Genomic DNA, 21,363 nt, shown 5'->3' on the forward strand with positions numbered 1-21,363 from the left:
CTTGGGCTCCAAAATCACTGTGGATGGTGACTGCAGCCATGAAATTAAAAGATGCTTGCTCCTTGAAAGTAAAGCAATGACAAACCTAGACAGTGTATTAAAAAGCAGAGCTATTACTTTGCAGACAAGGGTCCCTGTAGTGAAAGTTATGTTTTTTTCCAGTAGTCATATACAAATGTGAGAGCTGGACAATAAAAAAGGTTGATACTGAAGAATTGATACCTTTGAACTGTGGTATTGAAGAACACTCTTGAGAATCCCTTGAACTACAAGGAGATCAAACCAGTCAATCCTAAAGGAAATCATCACTGAATATTCGTCAGAAGGATTGATGCTGAAACTGAAGCTCCAATACTTTGGCTACCTGATGTGAAGAGCTGACTCACTGGAGAATACCTTGATACTGATAAAGATTGAAGACAGGTGAAGGGAACGACAGAGGATGAGATGGTTGGATGGCATCACTCGACTTGATGGACATGAGTTTGTGCAGATAGTGAAGGACAGGGAACCCTGGCAGTCCATGAGACCATGAGGTCGCAAGGAGTCAGACACAATTGAGCAAGTGAACAATACCAACAAAAACTGTACATATCCTGGTATAATGTTATAATTCTAGCTATTATTTTTAAATGCATGTTGCAGAAATAGTCAAATGTATTTATCAAGAGCATTGTAATTAGATCCTTTGCCATGCCATTTTAAGTCTTCTGTCATTTATAGACAGCTATTGTTCTACTGTTTGAGGAAAATGAGGACTTTCAAAAAGATTCATAAAATGGATTTTTGAGAAATAAACATTTTTGACAATTTTTAGATCATACTCCCCAGCTGGCTCAGTGGTAAAGAATCCACCTAATAATGCGTGAGATGCAGGAGATGCAGGTTCAGATCTCCTGGAAGGAGGAAATGACAACACATTCTAGTATTCTTGTCTGGAAAAATCCCACAGACAGAGGAGCCTAGTGGGCTACAGTCTAGAAAGTTGTAACAAGTTTGACACAACTGAGTGACTGAGCATGCACTCATTAAGCTGGGTAAGAAATTACAGAATTCTAACAGAGGATCTGATGACTTCATAGACCACTAACAAAAGAGCAGTATCAACAAGAATTAGGTGTATAGAAATGAATAAGCTAATTAATATGATTATAATTTTTGTCTGAAATATAACTTTTTAACCTTTATTTTCCAGTTATGAAAAGCTTTTCCCTTAAGCTAATCATGACTTGTAACAATTTGAGAAAGTACATCTTTGCAAACAAAGATTAAACGTTTAACTTTTTCTCTGATCCTCCAGAATTTGGAAAATCTTAGTTGAGTATTCTTATTTTTATGGCAACATAGTTATTTACATAAGTTCAATAAGAATCTGTTCTCCTTAAAACAAGACACAATGGGAAGCATTGATTATATTTCAAGGCTTTGACAGGAATAATATGTTTGAGAGAGACATGCCTAGACTCAGATATGACCAGACAGTTTTAAAGAACAAAAATGGACTTTACAGAACCACAAATGGATAAAGATGTGGTACATACATACAATGCAATATTACTTAATCATAAAAAGGGAATGAAGTTTGGTCATTTGTCGAGATGTGGATAGACCTTCAGTCTATCATACAGAGTGAAATAAGTTAGGGAAAAAAAAGAAAAACAGATATTGTATATTAAGGCATATATATGGATTCTAGAATACTGTTACAGATGAACCGATTTCCTGGGCAGGAATAGAGACAGAGATGTAGAGAATGAGCATGTGGACACAGAAAGGAAAGGTAGGTGGGGTGGGATAAATTGGGAGATTGGGATTGACATATATACACTACCATGAGTAAAATAGATAGCTAGTGGAAATGTGCTGTATAGCACAGGGAGCTCAGCTCAGGACACTCTGGTGACCTAGAAGGGTGGGATTGGAGATGGGGTAGGAGGGAGGTCCAAGAGGGAGGGTATATATGTATACTTGTAGTTGATTAACTTCACTGCACAGCAGAGACTGCTGCTAAGTCGCTTCAGTCGTGTTCGACCCTGTGTGACCCCAGAGACGGCAGCCCACCAGGCTCCCCCGTCTCTGGGATTCTCCAGGCAAGAACACTGGAGTGGGTTGCCATTTCCTTCCCCAACAGCAGAGACTAACACATTATAAAACAATTATGCTTTTTTATTTATTACTATTATTAATTATAAAGCAATTATACTCCAATAAAAAACAAAGCCGCATGGTAAAACAGTCTGATGCTTTGCCCACAGGGTTCCCAGCAGCTTTAGCAGGTGATTAAGAAAAGTAATTTCTTGACAAATCTGAGAACCCGAAGATATGTTGAGTACTTGAAAAGAAAGAAATTCACCCAAAACTGCAGGCATTTGAGACAAAATATGATCTTTAACATGACTTTCCTGGCCTTGAGAGACTTTAAAAGTTTTAAGATTCCTTATGAAACTTTTAGCAAAGGTAAATTAAAGGAGCCCAGGTGATCAGTTGCTATTTTCATTACACTTACGTAATTAATCAGGCCACATTTACTAAAACCAGACTTACTTTGAAAATAAATTAGTCTTAATTTGGCTATATTTAGTAAAAAAATAAAGTTATTTTAGACAGAAAAAATATTTCAGTGAACATTAAGTTCTAATGTTGTTAATTGTCTTTAAGGTTTGATATTTACTGCCTGAGACTCAATTCCTAGATAGTTCCTTGTTACTGTGTTACATTATTATAAAGTTTAATTAGGCTATTAAAAGGACAGTCTAAGCTGGTTTCTGAAGCCTATCACTATAATTTACCTTTGGTTGAAGACCAGATGTCCCATGACATGCAACCAGGAGATTATGCATCCTGGAGAATACATCATTTAGAGCAGAGGTCCTCAACCTGGGGACCAGGCGCCAGGGATCAGTTTCATCAAAGACAATTTTCCCATGGACTGCAGAGGTAGGGGTGAGGGGGCAACAGTTCAAATGGTAATACAAGCTATAGAGAGCAGCAGATGAAGCTTTGATCACTTGCCCCACTGCTCATCTCCTGCTGTGTGGCCCAAGAAAGGGGAGTTGAGAACTCCTGATTTAAATCTAGATCCCTCTATCTAGATTGGGTTTGCCTAATCTAGATAGAGGGATCCTAATCAGGTACTCTTAACTAGCTCATGTACAACAAAGCTGAAGGGAGCTGATTCTTGGATTCCTATTTTCCACTCAAAGAAAGGCCTTTCCACTGGACTAGTCTATAGAGAGGACAGCTGACTTCAAACTCTCCCTAAAACAACAAACATAAAAGAAAAGACATCCACACCAGGTAGAAAAGAAACCATTTGAGTGGAGTTTTCCCAAGGAACCATATCAGACCAGTACAGCCATGCTCAGTGACCAAATTTTCAGATTGCTCCTAGAGATCTTTACCCTTCCAGTCCTAGTCTTTTAATTCCTTAGTTTAAATTGCCTTCTCCCAGTGTGACTGATCTTTATTTGGGTCCTACTTATTAAACTGTATAACTTCTTTTGTCATCTGACTACCTTCCAGCATACGCATCCTGTCTCCAACATATAAACATTGTCCCTGCCTCTTCAGACTCTCCACACTGAATGGCCAATGACTCCAGGTAAGCAAGGACCAAACTCTGTCCTAAAACCCCAATAAACTTGTAAAGAGATGCCCAGCACACACTATCTGCATAGCCCAATTTGCTCACTTGGCTGCTTAAGACCCCATGAGCCCCAGGTCCCTCTGTGGGTAAAGATCTTTCCAGGGCAGGTAGCCATGCTACACAGGGAATGAAAAGGGACATTTGAAACCCACTTTGAACATCCACACTGCTTTAGGCAGATTTTAATAAAAATGGGTAAATGTGAGGATAAAATTAAAATCCCCTGAGGAAAGAACTGACAATGGATCTTGTGTGGTTAGGAGGGACCCAGAATAAAATGGAACCAGGCATTCATGACAGATCTGGGGTACTGTCCTTTGTGTTTTAAGAAAAACCATGAACTGAAAATATACGAACTTTTGACTCTTGATTCCTGCTCAGAAATCCCTTAAGAAAATGTCCTGACTACAACCAATTATCAAGGCCTTGCAGTCAGGTTGTCAAGTTCACCCAGTCCCTTACAAGTTTCCCAGCTGTGGTTTCCATGGTTTTTGTCCCCATTCAACTCCCTGAGAGCATACTTTTGGTTGCTGCCAAAGACTGCTAAGTCGCTTCAGTCGTGTCCGACTCTGTGCGACCCCATAGACGGCCGCCCACCAGGCTCCCCCGTCCCTGGGATTCTCCAGGCAAGGACTGCGTGTCCCCAATTTACAAACTCTGGAAGCAATAAAGCTGTCTTCTTGTTTCCAAAACACACTGCTGCTTTTGAATTTATTTCTAATTTGGGACAACAATTTGATTTAATATTCCATTTTCACATTTTTTTTTTCTTTAGCCAAGAGCTAATTAATTGAACAGCAGAGTAAAATGAAAGTTTTTCCTTTAAACATTAAAAAATAATAACAAAAAGTAACAAAGTAGAATCTTGATAAGGCATTTCCCTGTATGCTAGTGGTAAAGAATCCACCTACCAATGCAGAAGATATAAAAGACTGAGTTTCTGTTGCTGTCTTGGGAAGATCCTCTGGAAGAGGGCATGACAACCCACTCCAATATTCTTGCCTAGAGAATCCTATGGCTAGAGGGGCTTGGCAGGCTGTAGTCCACAGGGTCACAGAGAATGGGACCTGACTGAAGTGACTTAGCAGGCACGCATGCAGAATCTTGGTAAACAAATGAATCATTTACAAAATCTCCTTTTTATGCCATTTGCCACCTGAAGTATTCAATTCAATGGCCAATAATGTGAACATATATAATATTAACTAATTATATTTTGTATATAACTCATATGTTTTATAAAAATATATTATAAGCAATGGAATATGTTATAGATTGATATGTTTATCTTCTAGAGTTTTAAATTTATCATTTAATGGGTTATGTTATGTTTTTCAATTTTCTGAAAGAAAAGCTTTAGTCATTATTAGGAAAACTAATGTAAAGCATGCTCACAAGACATGAAGAAAAAATGAATTTCAATCATTATTTCTTAAAGTATAAACTCCTATAGTATATTGTAATAGAAAAAAACAATATTTAAAAATTCTCCTTATTGCCTATTGTTTTCAAAAGTACAAAATTCATTCAGATGATATCAACAAAAATCTCTTGTCTTTCTCTGGTATGTTAGTCTACAGTTGATAATGTATTGTTCATAAAGTTGATAAATACTGGAAACTAAATGAGGCTTGTATATGTGTATGCTAAGTTGCTTCAGTTGTGTCCAACTCTTTGCAACCCTACGGACTCTAGCTGGCAAAGCTCCTCTGTCCATGGGATTCTCCAGGCAAGAATGCTGGATTGGGTTGTCATATCCTCTTCCAGGGGAACTTCCCTACTCAGGTATCAAACCCATGTTTCTTACATCCCCTGCATTGGCAGGTGGGTTCTTTACCACTAGTGCCACTTGGGAAGCCCAAATAAGGCTTAAGGAAAACTGGTTTTTATTGTCCCATTCTCTCTCCAGACCTTTCCTCTTTCTTACTGATATAATTCTCATTATAGAAACAGTTAAAATTTTAAATGAAAATGAAATGACACCATATTAGCCTAAATCTCAGGCAATGAAAATAGAAAATGATGTATTTCAAGGATTCCCACCCCCCAAAAAAATAAAATAAATAGATGATAATGATGATATAGATATATTTATTAATGGATATATGGATACAACAGTCATTGAATAAATAGCAGTTGTAACGAACTCTCCCCTTGTAACATACTCTATTCATTCTGTTGGAAAGATGACTAAAGTGAGCAGATCCATTTGGAAAAAAGAAGAAATTGGAAGCAACACAGTGATCACTGCCATATCTCTCAGAGCATTTTCATTTTCTCTAAATTTACTCCCTGAGAAATTTTCTCATATATACTATACTTCATGATCAGATATAAACTGGAAACAGAAAAATAACTCTTGTAGAATCTGTACATATTTTGTGATTTACCTTCTATACATATGTTTAGAGATGCTTAAACATTCTTAAGATTTGCAAAATTATGTATCATTGCTGAAAAGGCCTGAGGTTTGGTCATTTTTGCAACTAAATTTGCATATACACACATACACACAGAAGATCTTACTAAAGGATACAATAAATAGCTGATAGAATATTTATACACTTCACATTTGCAGTCTGCTGTTGTTGTAACCTCCGTAGACACACAATTTGATTCCCAAGTTACATTAGTTTAAAATGTATTCAGCTATTTGTACGTCAGAGTAAGGATTACCAACTCAGCCAACCCCACAGATGGGGGCCTCTCACGTACAACACCCAACGTATGGTAGCAATTTGCTTCAGTAAGAACATCTGAGGTTCCAAGACTGAAAGAACACCTGAGATTCCAAACTAGAAAACCAGCATCAGGCTTAGACGAGACAACATAAATATTTCCACTGATGGTAGCAAAAGAATAACTCCTGTTTTGGGGTGAATTTTCCCAGAAGTAGACCCTCAGACATGGATTTCAAAGCAATAATTTTATTGTCAGATTATCTTGGGAAACATCAGTAGTGCAGAGTGGAAGTAGGATGTGTAGGAAATGGAGCCTGAGAAAGTGAGGAAATGACTAGTTTACTGGATGGTACCCATGAGAGGTACTTGTCAGCCTCAGACTTTTCCTACAAAAAGTGTGTATCTTTTCCTATCAGTCTCATAACATATTACAAAAGCACAGAATTGTTTAAACAACTCAAAATTATAATCTTCAGTTCAGTTCAGATGCTCAGTCATGTCTGACTCTTCGCAACCCCACGGATGGCAGCACAGCAGGCTTCCCTGTCCATCACCAACTCCTGGAGCTTGCTCAAACTCATGTCCATCAAGTTGGTGATGCCATCCAACTACCTTATCCTCTGTCATTCCCTTCTCCTGTCTTCAATCTTTCCCAGCATCAGGATCTTTTCTAAGGCGTCAGTTCTTTGCATCAAGTGGCCGAAGATTTGGAACTTCAGTCAGTATCAGTGCTTCCAATGAATATTTGGGACTGATTTCCTTTAGGGTTCACTGGTTTGATCTTCTTGCAATTCAAAGGACTCTCAAGAGTCTTATCCAACACCACTGCTCAAATGCTTTGATTCTTCATCAGCGCTCAGCTTTCTTTATAGTCCAACTCTCACATCCATACATGACTCCTGGGAGAAAAATATATATATAGACCCTGTTTATTTAACTTGTATGCAGAGTACATCATGAGAAACGCTGGACTGGAAGAAACACAAACTGGAATCAAGATTGTCGGGAGAAATATCAATAACCTCAGATATGCAGATGACACCACCCTTATGGCAGAAAGTGAAGAGGAACTCAAAAGCCTCTTGGTGAAAGTGAAAGTGGAGAGTGAAAAAGTTGGCTTAAAGCTCAACATTCAGAAAACTAAGATCATGGCATCCAGTCCCACCACTTCATGGGAAATAGATGGGGAAACAGTGGAAACACTGTCAGACTTTATTTTTCTGGGCTCCAAAATGACTACAGATGGTGACTGCAGCCATGAAATTAAAAGATGCTTACTCTTTGGAAGGAAAGTTATGACCAACCTAGATAGCATATTCAAAAGCAGAGATATTACTTTGCAAACAAAGGTTCGTGTAGTCAAGGCTATGGTTTTTCCTGTGGTCATGTATGGATGTGAGAGTTGGACTGTGAAGAAGGCTGAGCACCGAAGAATTAATGCTTTTGAACTGTGGTGTTGGAGAAGACTCTTGAGAGTCCCTTGCACTGCAAGAATATCCAACCAGTCCATTCGGAAGAAGATCAGCCCTGGGATTTCTTTGGAAGGAATAATGCTAAAGCTGAAACTCCAGTCCTTTGGCCACCTCATGCGAAGAGTTGACTCATTGGAAGGGACTCTGATGCTGGGAGGGATTGGGGGCAGGAGGAGAAGGGGACGACAGAGGATGAGATGGCTGAATGGCATCACTGACTCAATGGACATGAGTCTCAGTGAACTCCAGGGGTTGGTGATGGACAGGGAGGCCTGGCGTGCTGTGATTCATGGGGTCGCAAAGAGTCGGACACAACTGAGTGACTGATCTGATCTGATCTGAGACAGACCTTTGTTGGCAAAGTAATGTCTCTGCTTTTTAATATGCTGTCTAGGTTGGCCATAGCTTTTCTTCCAAGTAGAAAGTGTCTTTTAATGTCATGACTGCAGTCACTGTCTGCAGTAATTTTGGAGCCTAAGAGAATACTCACACTTTCCATTATATCCCCATCTATTTGCCGTGAAGTGGTGGGACCAGATGCCATGATCTTTGTTTTTTGAATGTTGAATTTTAACCCAGATTTGTCCCTCTCTTCCTTCACTTTCATCAAGAGGCTCTTTAGTTCCTCTTCACTTTGTGTCATAAGGGTCATATCATATGCATGTCTGAGGTTATTGATATTTCTCCTGGAAATCTTGGTTCCATCTTGTGCTACATCCAGCCTAGCATTTCACATGATGTACTCCACATATAAGTTAAATAAACAGGGTGATAATATACAACCTTGTCATTCCTTTTACAATTTGGAACCAGTCTACAGAACTCAAAATTATTATTTTATACATGCCCAAATGAGTTTCACATAACCAAGGTCATTGGCAGGGCTATCTTCCTGATTCTGAAGGCCTTGGGGGAGATATGTTCCTTACCTTTTTCCCTTTCTGAAGCAATCCTCATTTCTCTGCTGTGTTCTTCCATCCACAAAGCAGAAGCAGTGTTTGATCTTTCTTCCATCACTCTCTCCTCTGTCTCTCTTCCATATTTAAAGGGCCCTTTTCATTTGTGTGTGTGTTAGTTGGTCAGTCGTGTCTGATTCTGCAGCCCCATGGTCTGCAGCCCGCCAAACTCCTCTGTCCATGGAAAATTCTCAAGGCAAGAATACTGGAGAGGGTAGCCATTCCATTTTCCAGGGGATGTTTCCCAAGCAGGAATCAAAGCCAGGTTTCCTGCATTGCAGGTAGATTCTTTACTGTCTGAACAACCAGGGAAGCCCAATTAATCCAGGATAATCTATTTTAAGGTCAGCTGATTAGCAACTATAATTTCATTTGCACTTTCTTCCTTCCATGTAACAATATACTCAGTTTCCAGTGATAAAGATATGGAAATTTTGGGGTGGTTATGGTGGTCTATAACAGTGAGGAAATTGGGGTATTTATATACCATTCTCATCTGCCATTAGTTCAGGGCTGCTCATAAGAAATTATTTTGTGGCAATTTATTTTGGCCCAGCTATGGCTGAGCATTCTCCTGTAGCAAGGTGAGTAGTTCCTATTAGGTCTCAGAAGATTGCATTAAGAATAGCATATACGTGTCTGTTTAGTTCTGTCTTTTACTTTCCATTCTTTGCATTAGTCAGACTCACACATGCCTCCGTAATACTATTTTGTCGTTAACTTATCAAGGCAGTAGTCAGTCAGAAGTTGTTAATTAAAAACAAAAACTTACCAAAGAAGAATTAGAGATAAAAGTTATACCACTAGGCATTATTGATCTAGTTGGTTCCCAAACTGGAATTTATAAAACCCAACATCTCCCTGCTCTATTACACATTCTAAATTTCCCTTCACAGCCAGCGCTTGATCTAGTGCAGGCTGCTCTTCACACGTAGTAACTCAGACTTTCAGCCCTAAAGAGCTTAGCCTCTGGCTATTGGGCCCTTGTGGGGACATGGTTGCTGTGTTTATCTGTTAATGATTAACACTGAGCAAGAAAAAAATAGGAAACATTTACTTAGTAAGTGCTTGAGTTTTATGTGTAATTCTTCCTGCCTTGGTTATGAAGAATCAGCCACTATCTCCAATGAAGCTCTCAGTTAATTATTACTGCCTCTACAGTAAGTTGCTTCATTGCTTGCTAGTCCAGAGACATGTGCTTAGTCACTAAGTTGTGTCCAACTCTTTGCGACCCCATGGACTGTAGACTTCCAGGCTCCTCTGTCCATGGGAATTCTCCAGGCAAGAATACTGGAGTGGGATCATCCTTAGGGGATCTTCACAACCCAGGGATTGAACCAGGTCTCGCGGATTGCAGGCGAATTCTTTACCATCTGAGCTGTGACTATGTAGCAGTTATAGGTACTGGTTTAGTGGGAAATTTACTGTTGACCAGAGGTATATCAAGGGCTTCCCAGGTGGTGCTAGTGTTAAAGAACCTGTCTGCCAATGCAGGAGAGGAGCCCATAAGAGATATGGGTTTGATCCCTGAGCCTATGAGGTTGCAAAGAGATGGACGTCACTAAGTGACTGAACAACAACAATATATGTGGATATGCATGCATTCACGCTCACTTATATATGACTCTTTGAGACTCAAGAACTGTAGCTGGTCAGGCTCCTCTGTCCATGGGATTCTCCAAGCAAGAATGTTGGAATGGATTGCCAAGTCCTCCTCCAGACAATCTACCTGATCTGGGGATCAAACCCATGTTTCTTATGTGACTGTATTGGCAGGAAGATCTTTACCACCAGCACCACCTGGGAAGCCTATATATGTGTGTGTGTGTATGTATATATATATATATATATATATATATATATATTTATATATATATAATCAAGGGTTGTTATATGTCACTTGATTCCAACAACTGAAACACGCTGGTCCAGAAAAAATTTTTAAATGTAGAATTTTGTGTGGCCCCCTTTAACCATTAATACCAGTGATCTATTTTGAAATTTGCACTGGAAAAATACTTCTTGAATTAAAGCTTCTAGCCCTTAGGTGATAGATGCTGCAACTAGGCAATAGTAATGGCAAATCACTAAGACTGAGGCAGAAGGTGGAGGGAGATGCGGTGGTTCTGTTTATTCCTAACAGATATGACTGAAGTGACTTAGCGTGCACACATGCAGATAGATGACAGTGTTATTTTGTAGATTTGACAATAAAAGTGCACACTGTCTAGAAGTCAGAAACAATAGTAAACTATTTGCATAGTTGTTGCTTTCTATTATCATCATGCACATGGAATTCCTAACCACATCAGTGATAGAGAACTCATCCCTCTGGACTATAGCTCACTAGGTTCCTCTGTCCATGGGATTCTCCAGGAAGAATATTGGAGTGGTTGCCATTCCCTCCTCCAGGGGATCTGCCCAACTCGTAGACTGTAGTATGCCAATCTCCTCTGTTTTCCACTATCTCCTGGAGTTTGCTCAAATTCATATCTATTGAGTCAGTGAAGATATCTAACAATTTATCCTCTGTCATCCCCTTCTCCTCCTGCCTTCAATCTTTCCCAGCATCAGGGTGTTTTCCAATGAGTAAGCGCTTCATATCAGGTGGCCAAAATATGGAAGTTTCAGCTTCATCATTAGTCCTTCCAATGAGTATTCAGAGTTGATTTCCTTTAGGACTGACTGGTTTGATCTCCTGGCACTCCAAGGGACTCTCAAGAGTCTTCCCCAGCATCATAATTCAAAAGCATCAGTTCTTTGACACTCAGCCTTCTTCATGCTCCAGCTCTCAGATCCAAACATAACAATTGGTAAAACCATAGCTTTGACTACATGGACATTTGTCGGCAAAGTGATGTCTCTGCTTTTTAATAGATTGTCTAGGCGACTTAACTTTCCATCTGAGGAGCAAGTGGCTTTTAATTTCATGGCTTCAAACAAATGTCCACAGTGATTTTGGACCTCAAGAAAGTAAAATCTGTCATTATTTGTACTTTTTCCCCTTATATGTGCCATGATGATGGGATTGGTTGCCATGATCTTAATTTTTTGCATGCTGAGTTTTCAGCCAGCTTTTTCACTCTCCTCTTTCACCTTCATCAAGGCCCTCTTTAGTTCTTCTTCATCTTCTGCCATTAGAATGGTATCAGTTTCATATCTGAGGTTGTTGATAGTTCTCCAGGCAATCTTGATTCAAGCTTGTGATTCATCCAGTCAGTCATTGTGCATGGTGTATTCTACATAGAAGTTAAATAAGCAGGGTGACGGTATATAGCCTTATTGTATTCCTTTCCAAATTTTTAACCAGTCAGTTGTTCCATGTAAGGTTTTATCTGTTGTTTCTTGACCTGCATACAGGTTTCTCAGGAAACAGGTAAGGCGGTCTGGTATTCCCATCTCTTTAAGAATTTTCCACAGTTCACTGTGATCCACAAGTCAAAGGTACTAGCATAGTCAATGAAGCAGATGTTTTTCTGGGATTCCCTTGCTTTCTCCATCATCCAATGAATGTTGGCAATTTAATCTCTGTTTCCTTTGCCTTTTCTAAATGCAGCTTGTACTTTTGGAAGTTCTTGGTTCATGTATTGCTAAAGCCTGCCTTGAAAGATTTTGAGCATAACCTTCTTAGCATGTGAAATGAACACAATTGTACAGCAGTTTGAACATTCTTTGGCATTGCCTTTCTTTGAGATTGGAATGAAAACTGAACTTTTCCAGTCATGTAGCCACTGTTGAGTTTTTCAAATTTGCTAACACACTGAGTGCAGCACTTTAACAGTGTCATCTTTTAGGATTTGAAATAGCTCACCTGGAATTCCATTATCTCTGCTGGCTTTGTTCCCAGTTTGTTACTAAAGCTTCCTAAGGCCCATGTGACTTCACTCTAAGATGTCTACCTCTAGTTGAGTGGCCACACCATCATGATTATGCAGGTCATTAAAGCCTTTTTTTTTTTTTTTCCTATACTTCTTTTTTTTTTTTTTCTTGTCACCTCTTCTTAGTCTCCTCTTCTTTCACATAGTCCTTTTCATACAAGAATGTGCCCACCTTGCATGAAATGTTCTCTTGATATCTAAAATTTTCTTGAAGAGATCACTAATCTTTCCCATTCTATATACATATATAGTAAGTTTTTCATTCCTGAAAAATGTCACCACTAAGCCTTAGTTGCTTAGCTAAAGAGAGATAAGCCTTTATAAGTGATCAAAGAAAAGAAATGGAGGAAATCAATAAAATGTGAAAGACTAGAGATCTCTTCAAGAAAACTAGAGATACCAAGGGAACATTTCATGCAATGATGGGCTCGATAAAGGACAGAAATGGTATGGACCTACAGAAGCAGAAGATATTAAGAAAAGGTGGCAAGAACACACAGAAGAACTATACAAAAAAAGACCTTAATGATCCAGATAACCACGATGGTGTGATCACTACCTAGAGCCAGACATCCTGGAGTTCAAAGTCAAGTGGACCTTAGGAAGCATCTCTACAAACAAAGCTAGTGGAGGTGATGGAATTCCTGCTTAGGTATTTTAAGTCCTAAAAGATGAAGCTGTTAAAGTGCTGCACTCAATATGCCAGCAAACATGGAAAACTCAGCAGTGGCCACAGGACTGGAAAAGGTCAGTTTTCATTCCAATCCCAAATAAAAGCAATGCCAAAGAATGTGCAAACTACTGCACAATTGCACTCATCTCACACGCTAGCAAAGTAATGCCCAACATTCTCCAAGACAGGCTTCAACAGTATGTGAACCAAGAACTTCCAGATGTTCAGGTTGGATTTAGAAAAGGCAGAGGAACAAGAGACAAAATTGTCAACATCCATTGGATCATAAAAAAAGGAAGAGATTTCTAGAAAAACATCTGCTTTATTAACTACGCCAAAGCCTTTGACTGTATGGATCACAACGAACTGTGGAAAATTCTTCAAGAGATAGGAATATCAGACCACCTTTCCTGCCTCCTGAGAAATCTGTATGCAGTTCAAGAAGCAACAGTTAGAACTGGACATGGAACAATGGACTGGTTCCAAATTGGGAAAGGAGTATGTCAAGGCTATATGTTGTCATCCTCCTTATTTGACTTATATGCAGAGTACATCATGAGAAATGCTAGGCTGGATGAAGCACAAGCTGGAAACAAGATTACTGGGAGAAATATCAATAACCTCAGATATACAGATGACTCCACCCTAATGGCAGTAAGCAAAGAGGAACTAAAGAGCCTCTTGATGAAGGTAAAAGAGGAGAGTGAAAAGTTGGCTTAAAACTCAACATTCAGAAAGCTAAGATATGGCATCTGGTCCCATCACTTCATGGCAAATAGAGAAGCAATGGAAACAGTGGCAGACTTTATTTTCTTGAACTCCAAAATCACTGCAGGTGGTTACTGCAGCCATGTCTCTCCAACATGAGAGCTGATTCAGCTACTCTCACAACTGAAAATTCATTTTATGTCATGATGGACATTGAGAAAAGACACAAAGATCTACACATTTTGTTCTATTTTCTGTGGGTCCATCATCAAACCTTCTTCTTGCTTTATTTATTTTAAGGTCCCTGACAATCCAGTCAGATAATTCCCTCCTATTCAGGAGTCAAAACACATACTCTACTTATCTTTATATCTTTAATTACTTCCCCTGTATCAGGTTGATGAGCAGCTGAAAGGTTTGGAAAGATTTCTTTCTGTCTCTTGGGGGCCTATTAAGTAGTAGAGCAACAGTTCATTTTCAGTTCACTTCAGTATATTGAGACTCAATCTCAGATATTCTCCTCTTGTTATAGGAAACTGCTCAGAAGGCTATGTGCATGCTAAGTCTCTTCAGTCATGTCTGACTCTGTGAGATCCTATGGACTATAGCCACCCCCCACCAGGCTCTCTGTACATGGGGATTCTCCAGGCAAAAATACTGGAATGGGTTGCCATGCCCTCCTCCAGGGGATTTTTCTGATCAAACTCGCATCTCTTATGTCTCCTGTATTGGCAGGCAAGTTCTTTACTACTAGCACCACTTCAGAAGCCCACAGAAGGATATCAGGGTTAGCTAAAAGGGAAGAATCTGGTAACACATGAGATCTGAGCCTCTTATCCTCTGCATCTGCTTGCTCCCTGCCTGAGTGTACCAATTTCAGTTTATGGGAGTGATGCTGTTTATATTCAAATTTTTGAGATGGTGGATCTTATAATATGCAGTTTAAGACGCCCCAACTCTGGGCATAGGCAAAGGGTGTGTGAAGGTCAGATAGAGTGTCTACTAGGGCCCAATAGCGTTATCAAGTGCTGATTTTCAAGTGATGAATGATTCCTTGCTATAGCAGCATGACTCTGAATCACACCCTGGAGTATATTCATCCCTGCAAAGCTCCTATTTAGACTGGCCAGAGAGTCCACACGTTGGACTTTTATTCCTTTTATGTTCTGGCATCTGCTGGGTCATATGAACTAAACTGGAGTCATTTGAACATCATTCTGAATGTCTTGCAGAACACTCTCTTGCTCAGGCCCATTTAAAATTTGTAGCTTTATGACTCACCCAATAAATGGGTTGAAGTAGTAAGCCTAAGTGATTTATATATTACCTTCAAAAGATAAAGAGGATCAGAGAGCTCCATGCTCTTTTTAGAGGTAGGATGTGCAAGATGAAATAACTTTTCATTACATTAGAAGGGATGTTTCAGCATAAACTAGAGAAAGTGAAATTTTTTCTTTGAAAGGGGCCAAATAGTATATTTTTGGCCATAAAGCCTGTGTTGTAGCTGTCCAACTGGATATCTTGGTGGAGCAGGAGAGTGGCCTTAACCTGGGGAAATACTGTAAATGTGCAGGTAAACCCTCTTTAATTATCCTTTCTCAAAGAAATCAAAAAGAACCCAGTTATTAGATTAGCAGTAAATTCAAAGTCTAAGTTAATCATTTTTATTTAAAAAATAATAGCAACTGTGGACAGCAGCTGAAACTGGCTAAATTTAGATCTGCCTGTGATCCTTCAGATTTCTGTAGGCATCAAAGCTATAAATTAAATACTGATACGATAGTGACTACTGGTCTAACACCCTTTAATTATTTGAACATACCTCTGATATTTTTCATTTCAACTGTAATAAGATGTTGTTTCTGGTTTATTATTTTGTCCTGGTTTGAGGTGAAGGAAGAGGAACAACTTCAAAAATGTTCACTTGGTCTTTTTTATTATTATTATAATCTGAATGACTTCACAGGTCAGAGAAGCCATGTGAGCAAGTCATTGTAGTCTATCTATTCCTATGATAAAATCAAGTGCGGGGAAACTGTTATAGCGTTTTTCAGTAGACCATTAGACCTATGATGAGATGGTTTTGGACTTTGATTCTGTCACCAGTGCTTTATAGTTAGAGCACTGTGTTATTTTGATTCCTGTGATATTAACATCAGCTAATATCCTGCATCCAACCAGTCTGTGAAATTCCCTGTGTTTTCCTTTCCCAGTGGATTGCTACTCTCATAAATGGGCTTGGGTCCTTTTGAGGGAAGAGTAGTGATTATTGATATTTGCTATGACATTTTGTACTTCCTCAAAGGTATCTGGCTTCCAGTTTAGTTACTGGGGTCTAGGCTGAGAAATAGCTCAAGTTTGAAAACTCTCAATGGATTGTGATTGTTCATTGTGATATTTAACATCAGCCTTCTTTTGTTTCACATTCCTTCACTTTTGATTTTTTTCTGGTTAATTGTGTCAAGCAATAACCAAATTAACTGCCCATCTATTTTGCTTCTGTGAAAAAGCAACCTGGTCTCTTGTCACAGTCAGTGAGTCCTATGGTTAAAGTGCATATGGATTGACAGTCATCTTGCACCTAATGATCATAAATTGACACCCAGAGTCTACTCTTCCAGAATCCTGACCTCTGCACTAACTTTAGGAAGACAAATTAAAGTTGTATATCTTTCTATCAATCCTTTCCCACGGAGGACAGCCACCACTAGCTTTCTCAGATATGCCAACGCTTCACTAGTACATTTCTTATTTTTGTATGAAGGGGTGCTTCCTGGATCACCCTGGGAATCATTTTTAGCCATCAGGTGCTCAGGTCTTAGGTGACATTCATTCCAACATGCCTACATTTCAGAGCCATTTGAGTAGAAAATCTGTACCTTGCCAAGACAGTTATGGCAGCTCTAACTCATTCATTAACCGTCATTGTTTCCAAGCTTCAAATAGCTGTTCCAGGTACATATTATGACTTCAAGCATCCTTACCAACATGATAAATATTGAGTCCTCAGAATATTCACCAATATTAAGAAACTTCCCCTTCCATTCTTGTATCCTTCCTTCACTGATCCAGCCCCAACCAGTTTTGCTTCCAGGCATTATCTTGCAGTTGCTGCCAGTGTATGCTAATCACATTTGTCAGCTCCCTGGAGAATAGATTTTTTCTTCTCATAGCAGAGATGGTCCTTTGGGGCCCAGTGATGCTAATGTTCTATTCTTGCTATTGATGTAGAAACAATGAAAAGAGTGAGTGAAAGATATGGAAGACCTGAAGCATTATCATGCAAAGCATCTTTCTCAACTGAGAGCTATTCATTGTCTTAAGGAAATGAGAGACTGTGTACTCCTAACAAAAGGAAAAGACCCATTTCTGCCAACTCAAAACATTTAGAAGATTTGTGAATTCAGTTTTCAAGCACTTCCCCCAAAATATCAATCCTAGGTCTCTGAGTTCCCCTCTTTTCAAAATATTTTAGCATAGTAACCAGCAATTTAACTTTAGTTTCCTTTATAATTCCACTACTTTTGCTATCAAAGCCTGGGCCTGATTTCCATCATAGTTTGAATTTACCCGCAGAAGATGAGTATTTCTTTAAACAACAAAATTATAGCCTTTCAGCTTTCACACTGTGCCTTGGATCAATAGTTTGCTGGCCTCAGACTATTATTTCCTTCAAAGTTTCTATGACCACTGACAACTGTCAAACAATGTCTCAATCCTTATCATTGCCATTCCTTCCTTACCTTTGAAGTTCTCATTCTACTGCATTAAACAGTGCATCCCTTTTCCAATATGCATCCCTTTATATCCCCATTCTCAAGTGAAAATATAAATAATTGGTAAATCTTATGTATATTAGGGATGATTACAACAGCAATGAATTTCTTGCTAACCATCTGACCAGTGAGTAATCTAGTCATAGAATTCCAGTGTAAGGGTCTATTCCCAAGGGCACTTATGCTACTGATTATCTTAGTTAAGCTCTTTATCTCAATAACAGAGAAAAAAGGATTTTAAACACTGATCTGAAAACAGTGAATATATGAATAAGTGCAACTGGGCCATGACCCCACTTGTAACCCATGAAAACTGTGAGGATCAGGTCTTAGAGTTGTACCATCCTAAGGATGAAAAGCTGGGATATATTCTTCTAGAGAGAATTTGTCCCCCCTCACCAAAGATGTCCATGTCCTAATCCTCAAATCTGTGACTATTTTATGTTACATGGCAAAGAGAAATTAACATTGCCTATGGAATTAAACTTGTGATTCACTTGGTCTTAAAATAAGGAGATTATCCTGTGTTATCCTCCTGAGTCCAGTATAATCACCAGGAACCAGTTTCATGGAAGATAAGTTCCCCCACAGACCGAGGTGGAGATGGTTTTGGGATGAATCAAGCACATTACTTTTATTTATTATTTTATCAGCTCTTGATCATATGACGTGGAGCTGAGATAATAATAAATAATTGTAGTGTGCTTGAATCATCCCAAAATCATCCTCACCTTGGTCTGTGTGAAAATTGTCTTCCATGAAATTGGTTCCTGGAACCAAAAAGTTTGAGGGCTGCTGACAAAGAGGGAGACAGGGAAAGAAAGAGTCAGGTCAGAGTGACCAATAACTACATAACTGACTGTTATGGGTTTAAATATGGAGCAAAGAGAGCATAAGCTAAGGATATGGGCAGCCCCTACCAAGTGGAAAAGCAAAGAAATAGATTATCTTCATCTCTCCCCAAAGGAACACAATGTTGCCAACACATTGATTTTAGCTCAGTGACACTGTTAGATCTCTACCTACAGAACTGTAAAATAATACATTTGTAAGAGTTAAGCCACTATTTTGAAGTAATTTGTTAAAGTAGGGAAGTAGTAATCATCCTCAACATGTACGCCATGATCTATATAATGACTGTACCTATTTCTGCAGCTTAAAATAGCTCTCAAGCAGAGGGTTTTGGGTAATCCCAGTAAAAAAACAGAAAAAGCAAAAATAGGGATGGTGACAACAGTGTCTGCTATAAGACTGTTTGCAATTACTTTTGTAACTAACATTATTTTTTTAATAATTGTCCAAAGTATTGAGCTGGCATAAACATTTTTAAATGCTTATGAAAAGAAAAGGAAAATTCATTTTTATTTGCAGATAAGTTTCTGTGAAAACTGAAGAACAGAAACTAATTTTTTGGCTAATTATGAAATGATGAAATAAAGTGATTTGGCACAAAAATTGAGTATGAAAATGAGTTATTAATAATGGCCTGCTGGAAAATAAGATGGATGAACATGCCTGTATTAGTTTTCTATCGAAGCATAACAAATTAACACAAATTGAGTGGCTTATAACAGCACATATTGGTTAGCACATATTTGTGTTTATCAGTTTGGCACAGCACAGTTGGAGTCTGCTCACACTGAAATCAAGTTATCAGCTTAATGACTTCTTATCTGAAGCTCAGGATTCTTGTCCAAGCTCACGCCTGTTATTTCAAAGGTAGATTTCTGTTCCTTGCAAGTGTCTCACTGAAGTATCTGTTGTCTCATTAACTGTAGTCCAGGAACTACTCCTAGTTCCTAAGGGTGACCCTCAGAACATTACTGAAGAATTGTTTTTGAACTGTGGAGTTGGAGAAGACTCGTGAGAGTCCCTTGGACTGCAAGGACACACAACCAGTCCATCCTAAAGGAAATCAGTCCTGAATATTCATTGGAAGGACTGATGCTGAAGCTGAAATTCAAATACTTTGGCCACCTGATGTGAAGTACTGACTCACTGGAAAAGACCTGATGCTGGGAAAGATTGAAGGTAGGAGAAGGGGGTGACAGAGTAAGAGATGGTTGGATGGCATCACTGACTTGATGGACATGAGTTTGAACAAACTCCAAAAGTTAGCTATAGTGAAGTCTCTCAGTCATGTCCAACTCTTTGTGACCCCATGGACTGTAGCCTACCAGACTTCTCAGTCCATGGGACTTTCCAGGCAACAGTACTGGAGTGGGTTGCCATTTCCTTCTCCAAGTGATAGTGATAGTGAAGAACAGTAAGCCTGACATGCTGCCATCCATGGGGAGGTGATAAAGAATCTGACACTACTAAGCAACTAATAGCTTCACTATTTTTTTTCATGCTGAGGGGTTAGGACAAATCACTGCCCTTCAGGGTAATGGCAGGATGGGAAAAAGCTTCTGAGTAAAATATATGGTTTCCCAAAGGTAATTATGGAAACTCTTTAGTCAAAGCTAGATCAGGATATTAGCCATATATTGTTAATACATTTATATAGGCTGTACAATTTTTGAGAAATAAAAGTATCTATGAGGAAATTTTGAAAGATATTCAATAAATATCTACATTATAATTTAACCAGTCCAGTAGAGAGCTTCAGTTCAGTTCAGTCGCTCAGTAGTGTCCAACTCTTTGCAAGCCCATGAACTGCAGCACCTCTGCAGGCCTCTCTGTCCATCATCAACTCCCAGAGCTTGCTCAAACTCATGTCCATCTATTAGAGAGTTTAGATTTTGCCATTCATGACTGCCCTTTGGAAATTATGTTTTATGGAACATAATATGAGTCTTATTAACATTTTATTGAGAGAAGTTAGAAAAAACCTTCAATGTTCTCTATAATCCTTTTTTTAAAGGCATTGTTAATTATAGTGTCTTTTTACAGGTAACTACGAGAAAAATTGATTTTTCATATAAAAGGAGCAATTGTTTTGTTTCTATTCTGTGGTCATGGTGCATTATCAATCTACTTAATTTGTCATTTCATTTTAATTTACAAAGCTTAGAGTCAAATCTATGACCTATTGTTTGTTTATATTGCATTTATGTCGTGCATTTTTATTATTCTAATTGATTCCCCATTTTAAACCCCTACTCCTCTTTTTATGATCACCTTAAGTTCTCTACATTTTTCACATATTTTATTGTTGGGGGATTATGTAATTTCCTCAGTTCTGTCTCACCACAGCAAAAATTTGAAGCGATGGACAGACCAGTGTTATAGCTCAGTTTTATTTAGAAAGCAAAGGAAAATACATCCCTGAGGTCTGAGGGTGGACCAACCTAAAAGACAAGAAGAGAAGAGAAGCCCCTGGCTTTTTATATGTTTTTTCTTCTCCCCCTGAGCCTGCCCTATGTAAATTGGGTTAGCCAGGAAGACTGTTTTACCTGAGGTTCTCACTCTGGTCCTTGGACCTTCCTTTGTTCTATTTTCATGGGCTTTTCCCTTCTTCATCTTTTAGCCACTGCCATTTTGGACTCCTTTTTCTTATTCTAACTACCTAACATTATGATCAACCTTATAGGGGAATGCAGGATGGAAGAATATAGTTAATTATGCTGT

The sequence above is a fragment of the Bubalus bubalis genome, chromosome 17 (genome assembly GCF_019923935.1).
Source record: "Bubalus bubalis isolate 160015118507 breed Murrah chromosome 17, NDDB_SH_1, whole genome shotgun sequence".
In the NCBI taxonomy this organism is placed as follows: Eukaryota; Metazoa; Chordata; class Mammalia; order Artiodactyla; family Bovidae; genus Bubalus; species Bubalus bubalis.